At 44.6% G+C, this 14,976-nt stretch overlaps 1 protein-coding gene across 1 annotated transcript in view; it reads left to right on the forward strand.

The window, feature by feature from the left end:
- The window catches only part of LOC147733202 (mucin-2-like), a 1,332,790-nt gene that overhangs the window by 574,722 nt on the left and 743,092 nt on the right, over window positions 1-14,976 (forward strand). The gene's annotated exons all lie outside the window — the stretch shown is intronic.

Genomic DNA, 14,976 nt, shown 5'->3' on the forward strand with positions numbered 1-14,976 from the left:
GATATGGAGCAGCTGTATCGTTTGTTCTTTGGAAAAGAGTTGGGATTGCACTGATCTTTGGGGTATTCTTCAATTATTATCCATGATCCTGGAAAGAAAGAAGTCAATTTTACTTGGTGCGTGCAGTTTCATAAGAATTAAGAAGATCAGATCACAGCCGATCATTACCACCTCTGCACGATTTCCAATAAAACTGAGAAGACTCGCCTGCTCCTGACCTTGTCGTCCTGCAGCTCGCTGGACCATCAATGTCCATGCTCCATACAGGTTCCATCCTGGGCCTGTGGACATCTAAAGACATTCAAATGAATTTCTCTTGGAGTGAAACAGTCACTCCCCTGCATCTGCAGGCACCACAACAAGATCAACCTGTCTGCCGTACTTGGGCTCCCCCAGACTCCAAAAGGCTCAGCAACACAGGTGGTGGTCCTGCATTCCTTCGAGGCCTGAGTTGTCCGGTCATCAAATTGAGGCCAGCATCCCTCGTAGAACGCCCTTCAACCAAACCCCTGTGCATGTGTCCCCCTGCAACACTTCATCACACGGTACCCGCATGGGTTGCCACGATCGACTCATATCAACTGAGTCTGACACATCAAAAGGTTGTATCAACAAGTCTGTCCCAGCTATAACTGACCTAAGCATGGGCGAATTTTGCGAATCTGGCGTTCGCGAATTTTGCGAATTTGCAAACTTGCAATCCGCAAAATCTGCGAATTCTCACGAATTTGCGGATTTTTTTTGTGTGTTCGCAAGGATTTTTTCCAGTTCGCGAGGGTTTTGTACCAGTTTGCAATTGCGAACTTACATGTCGGCTCGCAACGGTCGCGATTATGTTGTTTCTACGTCTGGTTGATCATCACAGGTTCCCAGCACCCTCTGTTTCACCCCTGCCACCTTCTGTTTCACCCATGCCACCCTCTGGTACATCAATGCCACCCTTTGGTTCATCATCACTGTAGATTATGGGGGGGGAAGCAAGCACACCTGCCCTGCTTCAACTGACATGAATTAATTTGGGGTTAATTTATTAATGTGTCACTGTTTTAAAATTCCAGTCTGGCACCTGCTTCCTTATCTGTAATTTGCTTTCTGTTGCAGTGCAATTTTTTTTTCCAGGACCTTTGTGGCCTACTTGTAGCTATTCTATGAGCCTTCTGTGAGGGTCAGAGCAGGGTCATACAATTGTTGCAACTAGCAACTGAACTCTGGAGGGGCCCCAGTCAGGAAGCACTACAGGGAATGGTTACTAATGATGAGTTTGAACTTTTGCACCTGCTGAATGCTTTCACTTTTGCAAAACTTGTTTTTCTGCAGAACAGCATTACAGCAACTGTAATGCCCCAAACAAGCTTACTTGTGAAAGTTGATTTCTAATCCAAAAGTGATCCTAAGAAAGTCAAAAGGCCTCAAATCCAAAAAAGTGCAGGCAAATGTCAACCTGAAGAGTTATTCTGATAAAAAGCATCATTTTCAGAAGGTCTATGCTGCTTGCTAGTGGATTTCTTGTGCAGAATTGCAATTTTTGTAATTTCGCGAGTGCGAGATTGTTGCTGCCCGCCGCACCTACATGTCCGCAATTGCGAACTTACACCGCACGCCGCAAAATTGTATCATCAAGAAAAAAAAATCCGCTCCGTGTGAATTTGCAGATTTTCGGTAAATTCGCGAGCGTTCGCGGATTGCGAATTTACCGAAAATCTCGCAAAATCCGCGAGCGTAACGGATTTTCCGCCCATGCTTAAACTGACCCTTACCGGCACGGTTAGTTGAATGGATGACTCTGTCATCTTCAGCATCCCGGTAGCTCTGGCTGAGCTACCGAATCTCTGTGACCGTACTTGAAGCCTCTTCGTCAACTGACCTGTTTCCCTGAACTTGAGTGACCTTCATCTGCCATGTCTCCTGGACGACCTGGTCTGGCATAGACTCTGTCCCCTCTGCTTTCAGGTACTTTTTGCCACAAATCCACGACAGAGTCCCAACAGACTCTTTCCTCCTTCTAAAACAGCGGTCTCATCCTGAATTCCTTCATAGTGCTCAACAGTGGCTTTAGGTATCCAGATTCTGAGGGAATTCATCAGTGGGGTAGCTCTCCAACCTTCTGTCTTGCATGGGGGGTCCTCCGGGTCCACTGTTAAGTGTCCTTCTTCTTTAATATTGCAACTGCAAATTACCCATTGACTTGTATTGAGCCTGCAGTTGTGTTCTCATTCTGCACATGGCCTCAGTGGGGTTCCTGGTTCCTTACCTCGGGTGGTTCCTTGGGTCCCCTGCACATCTATGTCTTCTGGGTATAGTCTTGACTGAAGTCGTGGTTTGCATACTACTATTTTAGTATATGGTTTGGTGTCCCCTGGTGACCACTATGTATTTGTGCTTCTTACCAGTTTCTATTGCAAAGTATTGTGTGAATTGTGTACATCTCCGGGAAGGAGATATCTGTATGTTAGTAAGTGTCTTATAATAAACACATATTTTTATAAATACACTGTGTGGTTCTTTTTCACTTCGTCTCAACCATAGGATTATGTTCTGGTAAAAGAAGATGCTTTACTCTCCTTCTGGACTAAGCCTGAAGGCTTCTCTACACAGCTACCACCTAGAGAGCTTTCTAAGATTGTCAAAGACCACTAAAACCACCATAGGAGGGAAGTACAACAACATTTTTTTACAATTAAGGGAGGATAATAATAAAATGCAGAACTGTCTATTAGAACTGACCAGCAAACTAGGGGATATAACACAAGAAATCCAAGAATTGCAGCAGAGGGTTGTGGGGGTGGAAGAGCTATCTGTTCGAACCGAGGCGTCCACGAACCAGCATGACATGGAGATCAGGAACTTACAAGGAAAGTGGAGGACATGGAAAACAAACAACGGAGGCAAAACCTCAGACTCTTTGGCATTCCGGAGGGTTCAGAGGGATCAGATCTCTGTGCTTATATTGTGAAACTATTTCAAAGGGCTTTCCCAGATCTTGCTGATTGGGACTGGGATTCACAGCTTCAGAGGGTCCATTGATTACCAACGTTTAACCGGAACAAGGAGAGTCAATTTCCCTGCCCTATTTTGATTTAATTTGGAAATTTTTTACGCAGGCAGGCAGTATCGCTCAAAACCAGGCCTAACTCTCAGATTACAGTAGAGAATTTACCTTTTTTTGTTAGATCTGACCTGAGTAAGGCAACTATGGAGAGGCGATGGAAGCTGCGTCAGGTCATTGATCCCTTTAAATCCCAGGGTGGGCAGGCATACCTTCAAGAACCGGCACGTCTTAAAGTTATTAAAGCCGGTCATACTTATTTTTTTACTGATGTTAAGAGGCTGAGGCAGTACTTTCCAAATCTGGGTAAAAAAAAAAATTGGAGTTATTTGTATAAGATACAATCCCTGCTCTTACCTTCTTTTTTTCTAGCGTTTCTTTTTTCTATAGAATAAAATTTTGATTAATTGAAACTTTTCTTTTTTTCTCTTCTTATTTATCTATTTTTCTCTTCAATATGCTCTATAATTAGGTACTCATCTTTACTGTTTTTTGTGATTGGCTTAAAAGGGCTATGGGGGATTTCAATGCTACTTCTCTGAGAGTCTGCCCCAACAGCGCAGCAAGAGATAGAGGGTGGTGCCTCCCAAAGGCACAAAGGGGTGGAGTGATGCAGGGGTGGGATTGGGGAGGAGGTGAAAAATGGTGAAAATGGCAACATAGGAAACAGAAATATGGAAACTGGATACAAGGAAGAGTCAATAAATATGCAAAGATTAGAAATGTTTTTTCATTTATTTTTTATGAATGTATCAAATTAGATGTTTAGCCTGGAATGTGGCAGGGCTTAATAGTAAGATCAAGAGACAATTAATATATGAAGAACTTAAAATGTATTAGCTCCATTTGGTGCTGCTAACATAGACCCACATATGCTATAAAGAGGGGAACCTATTAGGACAATTGTGCTATGAAGTAGTGGTTAGCTCCACACTAAATGCTTGTATCAGAGGGGTTGCTATTCTTAAAAAAAAGGCAATTAAAACTGGAGAAAGTTAAAACTGCCTCCGATAAATGAGGGGGATGGGCGATTGCACAAATAATTTTGGAGACGGGTAAATATGAAAAAAGTGCAGTATATGGACCCAATATTGATAACTTGTCTATCTTTGATTGGCTGAACATCGAATTATTGGATTGGGAAGGAGAACTCATACTGGTGGGCAATTTTAATTGTATAATGAATTATAAATTGGATACTAAGAGGCATGGTGCCTCTGAACGGATGTGTAGGACGCAAGCTGCTATACTTGAACTTGCTCGCGTGCATAATTTAAAGGATATCTGGCAAAATGTACGCCCTAACGAAGCTGGATATACTTACTATTCGGCACCCCACAAACTGTGCTCGCGGATTGACATGGCTTGGGCATCTGATAAGATACTAGAGTCTTGCACTATGGAGATTTGCCCAAAAGTTACTTCTGACCACAATCCGATACTTCTGGTGTTTAGCATTATACCAAGGGTACAGGAGTTACGGTTATTCTCATTTCCTAGATATTTACTAGTGGATTCAACATTTGTTTTACAGTTAAAAGAGCATATTAAGGAATTTATAGAAATCAATCTCAATTCTGCCTCGCTTATATATGTGTGGGATGCTCTTAAAGCAAGTATTAGGGGATTTGCCCAGCAATTTATTTTTCGACGGAATGCTGAAAGAAGGAAGGAGATAAAAGCTACAACATCTCACATTCTGTCACTGGAAAAACAATTGGCGGAAACTCTTCAATTAGGAGTACAAAGTCTGCAAAATACAGTTGCTAGTATGGAAATGAAACTATTAAATCTGCGGTCCACTATCGAAAATTCTTTTAGGGAAAAAAGTTGTGTTAAACTGCACAAGTATAAATTGTCGCAATGTGAGAGCGGAGATAGACTAGGAAGAATTCTTGCATACAAAGCTGCTGATGAAAGGGCTGATACTTTAATTAAGTCTATTAGGGGCCCCAATAATGTCTCCTATACTCAACCTACACAAATATTGGAGCAGTTTGTTAACTGTAACAGGAAACTGTATACACCGGAAAGCTGGCCTACGGGGGATAGTATACAATTGTATGTTCAACAGAATATGGTAGTCAATAAAGATACAGACAGAGAAGATATGGATCAGCTATAGGAGAAGATCACTATTGCTGAGCTTAGACTTGCGATTGCATCTCTTCCTTCAGGCAAGGCTGCAGGGGAGGATTCGCTTCCTATAGAATTATACAAAATCTGCATTGAAGAACTCCTCCCTCTCTTTTGCATGGTTATTAACGTGATCGAAAAAAATGGGAAGGCTCCTGATTCCTGGCGGACTGCAAAGATTATATTCTTTCTAAAAAAGAATAAATCTGCAATGGAATGTGGGTCCTATAGACCCATTTCATTGATAAATGTGGATGCAAAGGTATTCGCTAAAGCTCTTGCCACGCGACTTGCTCCTTTTATGCCAAAACTGGTCAATCCACAACAACATGGCTTTGTGACCGGTAGGGACACTACAGCTCACGTAAATATGGCGATAGCAGCATTCGACGTAGCAGCAACTAATTCCATCCCACTTGGTATGATTTTATTAGACGCTGAAAAAGCTTTTGACCGAGCGGGGTGGGATTATCTTTGGGCTGTTATGATCGAATATGGTTTTAAGGGGCAAAATACACGGTCCCCTGTCCCCTTAGAATTCGCAGCTATCCCTGAAGCTGATACCATTGTAGAATTACTTAATTGTAAATCCGGATCACCGAATGACCCCTGGCCGGCAAAGCAATACAAGAGATTGGCAGTGTTTCTTAATCCCTTTCTCAACCATATTTGGAATGACTCGTTGAGAACGGGTAGGTTCCCTGCTAAATGGAAGCACGCTTCCTTAGTTCTCATCCTGAAAAATCCCAGCTCGGATCCAGACAACCCGAGTAATTACAGGCCAATATCTCTTTTGCCTGCCCCAGCTAAAATCCTGGAAAAATTGGCTCATTCCCAGCTTGCCAATTATATTGAATCTCATGGGCTTCTACATGACTCTCAGCATGGCTTCCGGTCTGGCCACAGCACGGAGTCAGCCCTAATTGAAATGGCTGACTCGGTGAGATGGACGCTAGACCGGGGGTCGAGGGCGGTATTAGTGATGCTCGATCTCTCAGCAGCATTTGACACCGTCTCTCACAAGACACTGCTGAGGAGGCTGGAGGATCTGGGTATAGGTGGCACTGTGCTGAAATGGATCTCTTCCTATCTAGCGGACTGCACACAGCAGGTATACACCCCTCCTTTCACCTCCCCCGCCAGACCACTTAAATGGGGAGTTCCTCAGGGCTCTTCTCTGAGCCCGCTCCTGTTTAATGTCTATTTCACCCCCCTGGCCGATATGATTGCACAAACTGGGATCAAAACCAATTCCTACGCTGCTGACATCCAGCTTCTTTTTACCTTTGATGAGCCTTCTGCCTCTGCATTTGACCCTTTGAAATCCTGCCTCAGGGATATTTCTAAGTGGATGGACTCTAATTCCTTAAGATTGAATGCAGGTAAAACGGAGATCCTGTTTTTTAATACTCCGTCTCCTCTCGATTCCAGCCTCTGGTGGCCTGGAGACTTGAGTCAAGCCCCCATACCCAAAGACTCTGTAAAGAACCTGGGGGTCCGTTGGGACAACCATCTTACTTTCAACAACCAGGTCCAATCAGTAGCAGCATCTTGTTTTGCTAAGATTAAAACAGTAAACAGGCTCATCAACTACCTGCCTTCTGACTGCCGTAAGACTGTGGTTCACGCATTGATAACCTCCCACCTCGACTACACCAATACACTGTACCTAGGCATTACAGCAGGCTTATGTAAAAATCTCCAGGCTGTTCAAAACGCTGCGGCACGTCTGGTGGAGAGAATTCCTCCCAGACAACATATCTCTCTGCTTCTCCATAGATTACACTGGCTTCCCATTGCCAAACGATGTGTATATAAGGCCATGACTCTAGCTTATAGAGCCTCCAAGAGTAAAGGACCAGCCCACTTGAAAAGCAGCTAACATCCTTATCAAAACGCCAGAACCCTGCGCTCCAACTCCCAAATTCTTCTTGCTACTCCTAGATTCAAAAGGACACGTGCAGGAGAGAAGACCTTTGTAGTCTGTGCTAGTCAGCACTGGAACAAACTCCCGATTGCCCTTCGTGCCTACCAGACAGAAGCCGCATTTCGAAAATCCCTTAAAACCCATCTTTTTTGCCTATAATCCACCTTCCTTTCCTATAGCATCCCTGTTACCAAATTCTCCAGCGCCGGGACGCCCCGTTGGGGCAGCTGTGCACTCTATAAATGACACAAATAATAATAAAATAATAATAAATAATATCTGAGGCGAGTACAGGCAGTGTATGATCATCCTAATTCGAAAATAGGCTATTCAGGTGTGCTATCTTCTAAATTTTTAATTTTAAGGGGTACACGCCAGGGATGTCCCCTGTCACCCTTATTATTTGCGCTTTCTTTGGAGCCCTTTATAAATGCCCTTCAGACACAACCTTGCATTGCTCCTTTTAAATTCGGCCCAAATGCTCTAAAAATTACAGCATACGCTGACGATTTAGCCATATACTCAACAGATCCGGTGGAAGCAATACATGGGATTACGGAGGAAGCAAACAGATTTGGAACTATTTCTGGCTATAAATTAAATTTAAGTAAAACTCAGGTCATAATGAATAATACGCCTCCGGTCCCAGTCCAAAGTATCTGTCAGACTGCTGTATATTTGGGGGTGAAAATATCATCTGAAATAAGAGAAATAAACGCACTCAACTATGATGCATTATTGAAAGAAGTGTCCGTTCTTTTAAAAAAGTGGCATAAGATTCCTCTAAATCTTACTAGGCGGATTAATCTTATCAAGATGAAGATTTTGCCAAAATTTCTTTATTTATTTAGGTCTATCCCTTTATGTGTGAATAATTCTTTTTTTTTTTAATTAGACGGGATCTTTAGTAGCTTTATTTGGGAGTATATGAAAGCTCGAAGATCAATTTTCTTACTTAAACTTCCACTCAATAAAGGTGGGCTTGAATTCCCAGATTTTAGATTATATTTTTTTGCTACTTTTTTTGGACGCCTTCGTAGTCTTTTTTTATTCCAATAATCATTTTTTTCCATCAATTTATGCTTGGTATGGACTCTAATCAATGTTTAGCGAGAGTCAATGACCCAAACTATTTTAAAAGGGTTAAGTTCAAGACAGCAAGAGCGGCGGTTAGAATTTGGAAATTTATTTTGAGCACTGGAATTACTTCTTTTTTTCATCCTAAATTGCCGCTGTGGGATAACCCCCGGATTACTGGGAATCTTTAGTGATGGAGCAGGTAGGGCCTGGGCCATTCTTGGTATAAATAGCTTATGGGATCTTTACGGCATGGCAGGATTCCTAGATTTTGAGACACTTAAATTTCTTTATAAGTTGCCTAAATATATGCGGTTCAAATATATACAAATTCGAGATTTTTTAATAGGTAAAATGAATATCAATGAAATGTGCGACTCGGAATATGGTCTTGTATATATTCAGAGAAGACTAAATCTTTAATAAGTGAAGCTTATAAATGTCTTTGTCACCACAAAGTGGAGGACTGTCCTAAACTTGCTGTAAAATGGTCTGCAAAATTGGGTGTCAACATAACTGCTCATAAGATATCTACTACCCTTTGCAGTGTTTATAACTTGGTGCAGTCCTCCAGTTTAAGGCTCCAATTTTATAGAACAATATGCTTCTCATACTATACTCCGCTAAGAATTCCAAAATGGTCTCGAAATACCTTAATAGGGTACGAACTAAGTGTCCAAAATGTGGTCTGGTGGCAGCAGACTTAGAACATATGTTTTTTTCTTGCCCAAAACTATCAGAGTTCTGGTCGGGATTTGAAACTATCTTAAATCAAAAACAAGTTATATTTACTCCCCTATCAGCAACAGCGGTATTATTGGGTTTACAAACATCAAGCAACCCATACAAAGATTTAATGATTATTTTACTTTCATGTGCTCAATTGGTTATAGCTAGGGTATGGATTGCTTCAAATCCACCACATATTATGGAATGGTGGTCATTAGTTAACGAAATCTATACCATGGAATCCTCACTGGCTAAAATTAGAGGTGTCAGATCAATGATGAAATTGGATAAAATCTGGGGAGCGTTTATTCGGACTTAAACTTAGCAATAAAAGTTAAAGATATTTAGGTGCCCCGCCACTCTGAATTGCAATAATTGCTATATGTTTTGATGTGTAATGATGATTTTAGCTGAACATTTGATTTGTTGTTCTGATATGTTTATTGCTTATGTAACTATTGCTCTTCTCTTGATATGATATGATTTGTTTTCCTATGTTGTCAATAAAATAAAAAAAAATAAAAAAGGAGGGTTGTCTGGATTAATGCAGGGTGCCCACTTACATAGCTTCTCATACCCAAATGTCTATATGTTACCCACAATTTATAATAATTGTAATACTCCACCTTTCACACTTATTGTGTCTACTCAAGGATCTATCTACGAACCGGTTGGAAAATTTTGGGATAGACATCTTCAATATGTAGTCCAAAACATGACTACCTATATTAAAGACACTACTAAATTTTTGCAAAAAAAATCCTCTGTTGACATTAAGATGGATCAACACGTACTGTTATGTACCATATGTAGGAGAGTAGGGTCTGCTATCCTATGGTCACCCCAAATTTTTGCTTTTTGCTTCACTGGTTTCTGACTTAATGTGGCTGTGGGCCTGCTAATCAGGCCCACAGCCTGCTGTTCTCTCTCTAAATTACTGCCAATGCACTTTAGGTGCATTACAAATTGGAACTGGTTCACCTTATGAGCCCCTGTAGTAGTGTACCCTAGGTACCCAGGGCATAGGTGTATCCAAGGCCTACCAGGGGCTGCAGCATGTATTATGCCACCCCTGGCCTGGCCTCCATATTTGACACAACTGGCTGATCATTCAGCTGGGGTAAGTTGGTGTAATCACCTCTTACTTAGGTACAGTATGTTTGTGCCTAACCCTAAACTGGACACATATGTTCCTATCAGCCACTCCTATGGAAGGCCTCATCAATCCTGGAGGCAGAGTGCTTGGAAATATGTGAGATGGTGCTCTAGCATGAGCTGAGCCTATCTGCAGCTGCCGGGAACCACTCCCTAAGCTGTTCCGGGATATTGCCATACCATATACTCTTAAGTGCATTATAATCCTCACGGTTATTTGCTATCTTTGGTTTGGCTTTATCAAAATATGTCGAGTAAGGTGTCATACGAATTGGAATACTATCCCCTCGCCAATTCTGGTGACGGGGATAGCATTCCACCCTTCTAGAGGGACACGACATGGGTGTATCCTTAACCCCGGTTAAAGTTAAACAGAGCCTCAGCATCACAAAATGGATGCTGCCACCACAGACACGAGTCTGGCCTCCTGCTGCTGACCGAAACTCGGCAGATGGTGGCCTGGACAAAGGGTTTCCTGCCTTGGGAGGTGCAAGCACCACCCCAGACAGGGTTTTGTGTATTGGGTAGGACAGGGCTGAATAGAATCAGACATGCCCGGGGCACACAAGGTGTCCCCGTGCATAGGCCAGTCCAAACCGGTCCTGGGACTTTCCAGACCCAGGCTTGGCGCGGAACTGGACAAAGGAAAGGGGGTGTAACCGCCCCCCTTCCTGGTTCCTCCCAGAGGAGGGACCTAGTAGGTGATCCACCCCTCAGATTGGGAATAAGAGTGGGAGCAGTGCCATTGCACAGCAGATCATCCTGAATCAACTTTACACGAAGAAGAAGACTGGACTTCGACAGATAATCTCCCTTGTGGCCTAGGAGTGGCCACCCTGTGAACACAGGCACCAACCAGCAACTCGACATCTGCTTTGCCGCCGCCTCCCACCGGAGCCCGAGCCCAGAGCCCGACAAGAACCAGACTCCCAGACCTCTCAGAGCCCGATCCACAGTCCCTGCAAAGAAGGGACCCGTGGAGGAACCGAGTGACGTGGGACCGGACCTCTTGGAAGACACTCGAAAATCTGACTGCGCAGCTTCTGAGGCATCCTCGACGTTGTGCTTTGGGGACTGAGAACCCCCACCACCAAGCAGCCCTTGCACCGAAGATCAGCCCTCCAGCATCTCCACGATCTACGTGGGGCCCTTTTGCATTGTGCCACTCAACGCGCCATCCCGGCCACTAGCCACGTGGTCAGCGGCCATCTTGGCGACGAAACCAACGATTTACACAGCAGATCTGGTTGCTCCAGACCTACCCAAGCTCCTGTAAAAAGGAGCACCCGCTCTGACCTTGCTGGTCCGAGTGTTAAGCAACTTTCAACTTCTGCGTGGCTTGCATTTGCCAAGGCCTGTTGGCTCCGATCAGGTCGCCGACACCGCCAACAGCGAAAAGCCTACATGGGACAGCTCGTGACCGACTCCTGGATGTCCTCGACCCCGGGTATCCACGTGGCTGCAGAAAGAAGCTACCTGACAACGCCTGTTTGCACCCGACATCGCCTGGTTCCAATCTGGTTCCACGGTAGTCACTGGCTAGTGACTTTGAACACTGTCCCCTCTCCTTTAAGGTCTTCACATCTTCAGATCCACCCTTGCATCCACCGGAACTCTTCACATCGTGCCGCCTGCAGCATCTTCAGCTCCAAGCACCATCGACCAGCGTGACGAAACCCGACACTACTTCGACCCTGTGCACCCGCTTCCTGTGGGTGAGGTAACTCAGCTCCGCCGGTGCTCCTACACTGGTACACATCTCAAGGGCCTGTGTCTTAAGTTTTAACTCCGTAGGTCACTCGGAAGGTTCCTAACTTTCTAACTTTGTACTTTTTATGCACCATAGACTTTGCATTGGAAAGTGCGTGCACTTTGAACACTGCACCCGAGTCCAGCGGGCCTTTCCGACTTAATCATTGCCAGTCTCGAATAGCTCCAGCAATTCCCAAGGCCCCAGGCCTGTTCCCTTTCCTATTGGTATCTCTTATACCACTTTCTTAGTATATGGTTTAGGTGGCCCCTAGGGCTCATCCATATTGTGCAACTTTTGTGTATTTTAAACTGTCTTGTGATTTAACGCTTGTGCTTCTGTGCTCATAAAGAGTCCAGGGGATTTTATAGTTAATAAATCAATATATATTTTCAATATATATCTGCGTGGTGTCCCTTTCATTTGGTATTCAAGGGGGTTGTGTATGGTATAACAGCTGGCTTCACATGCCTTTCAGAGTTTAGCCTAAGACTGCTTTGTCCACGTTACCACTAGGATAACTGGTCTACAAGGTTGAATTACAACCATCATCATAAGGGTTGCTTGGCATGGTACAAAGTGATCACTAAGAATTAGTGAGCATTATATACCAGGCCAACTTCTCACATTGGTGGCAGCGGTGGGATATGAGCTTGCTGTTGTTTTACCATTACAATCTTTGAGATTATCATTTGAAAGATCATACAGGTACCTGCTAGGTACATATAAAACAAGACTAGTATACTTAAGTTCTACTGAACTTAGTTGTTGTAGAGCAAAGGGAGTAGCACACCCTAGCTACAACTACTAGATAGGTTTAGTAGGTAAACACCAGTGTAGGTAGATTGCAACACATCCACCCACACTAGAGCAATGTCTGGAGCAGAGGGGTCCAGTGGACTTACTCCTGTTGAGAGTGACCCTCCAAGGGCACCATCCAAATTTGCTATTTTTTCCTTTAAGGAATTAAGACAGCTTTGTGTCTTAAGGGGTCTGAAGACAGGGCCTTCCCCTACTACAGACCACCTAAGAGAGCTCTTAGACCAGTCTGAGACTCTAAAGCACTCTAAGGCAAACCCCACAGGGAATGCTGAAGGAGGCCATCCTTCAGAGGATGACACTGTAGACACCCCTGCCCCTATCATCCTGGTAGATGAGGAAGCCTCCACCACTGGAGCTCCTCAGGTAGATGAGGAAGAAGAGGAAGAGGAAGAGGAGGAGGTGGAAAGCAGTGAGTCAGATGATGACAGAAATAGTCAGGTGCTGGTCAGTAGACTGAACCAGGCTAACTTAAGCTTACTTGGGAATGAATCAGGTAACAACCCATTCAGACGCCCAGGTGGACTTAATCAGAAGCCTAGGAGGAGAAGGACTCACTCAGGTGACTCTGACAACTCCCATGCTTCTAGAGGTTCTCATGGTCACTCCAGAAGGGTGATGACTAGCCCTCAGAGAAGGGAACATGAGGCCAAATTGAGAGAATCTCAAATTAGAGAGGCTGAATTGAGAGTCCAGAGACAAGAGTTAGAGATTGCCCTGGCCCAAGAGAAACGTGCTAGAGCAAGACAGCCTAGAGAGAGTGGGGTAATAGAACCCACTGGTGGCAGCAATATCCACAAGGATAAAGACAGGTCTTTTGATAACAGAAACCTGAGTAAGATTGTGCCCCCCTACAAAGCTGGGGATGATATCCATAAATGGATTACTGCAATGGAGAGAGCCTGCAGAGTACAGCAGATCCCTCAAGAGCAGTGGGCAGCAATCTTGTGGCTCTCCTTTGAAGGTAGAGGCCGAGACAGACTCCTCACAGTTAGTGATGGGGATTCTAGAAACTACCTGGTCCTGAAGAGTGCTCTGATTGATGGGTTAGGCTTAACCACTGAACAGTACAGGTTAATGTTCAGAGATACCCAGAAGACACAGACTCAGGACTGGTCTGAATTTGTTGAGTGTGCCACTAAGGCTCTGGAGGGATGGTTGCTGGGAAGCAAGGTTACAGACTATGAAGGATTGTATAATTTGCTGTTTTTTTTTTTTTTTAACATCATTTTTATTGCATCACCAATAGAAATGTACAGACAATATAATCATCAGCAAATATACAGCTTGTACAAGATTAGTATGGTCCAGTCCTTTTCCATCTGGGGGGTCCACCTCGTCCTCGGTGTGTGTGACCTCATCCCTGATCACTTCTCGTAACTCCTTACAACGTCCGACCGCTACATTAGGCAAATATCTCTGGGTTGCTTTTGTGATTTTCACCCCTCCCCCTCCCCAAATTTCGGTACCCCAACACCTCTCCAAACCAGCCTCCTACCCACCCTCCCCCGTGGTCGCTCTGCGCTGGGTTAACAGTGTAAAAGTGTCCGGTGTGTTGCAGGAGGAAGCAGTCATTCGCTAAGGTGTGTTCTCCTGTGTAGTGATAGGGTCTGCCCGGTCCAGTTCGCTTCCGCCCTCCTGCCCCTCATCATCCATATCACGGAGCGCCTGCACCATCACTTCCCATGCAGTCGCCCTTTCCAGAGCTTTCTCGTCATTCAATCTCCAGGCCATCTGGTATCGTAGAGTACTTTCACACGCGGCCCATCTCAGGCACTCCCCATACCATCTTTTATACGTGGGTCCCACTCTGGACTTCCAGTTTCTCGTGATCTCCCGCTTGGCCAGAATAAGCCCTAAATCTATAAATTTACTAGTCGTCTTGTTCCTAGGCGTGTGAGGGAACCAATGAAGGATGCCGACCGCTTTAGTGAACTGGATATCCCTATCTGTCGCGCCGTTAAGGGCCCGCCCAACTTCCTGCCAATAGTCTCCCAGAGAGGGGCAATCCCACAGCATATGGCTCAAATCCGCCCCAATTGTGTTACATCTGGGGCAAGCAGCGTCGGCCACCCCAAAATACTGTTGGATTTTCCCGGGGGTGAGGTATGCCCTGTGAATGACATAGAAGTGAATTAATTGAAACCTGGCATTTCTCGAGCTCTTCCGTGCCCGCCTTAGCAACTGGCCCCAGGTCGTGTCAGGTATCTCCACTTGAAGGTCCAGCTCCCACTTGGCCTCCAGGGCTGCCAAAGGCTGCAAGGCCTCCCGCTGCATCCTAGAGTACAAGCACGTGACAGCCTTAAAAGTTCCCGCCGCCATCATAGTGTACTGGCA

The sequence above is a fragment of the Lissotriton vulgaris genome, chromosome 2_1 (genome assembly GCF_964263255.1).
Source record: "Lissotriton vulgaris chromosome 2_1, aLisVul1.2, whole genome shotgun sequence".
NCBI lineage: Eukaryota > Metazoa > Chordata > Amphibia > Caudata > Salamandridae > Lissotriton > Lissotriton vulgaris.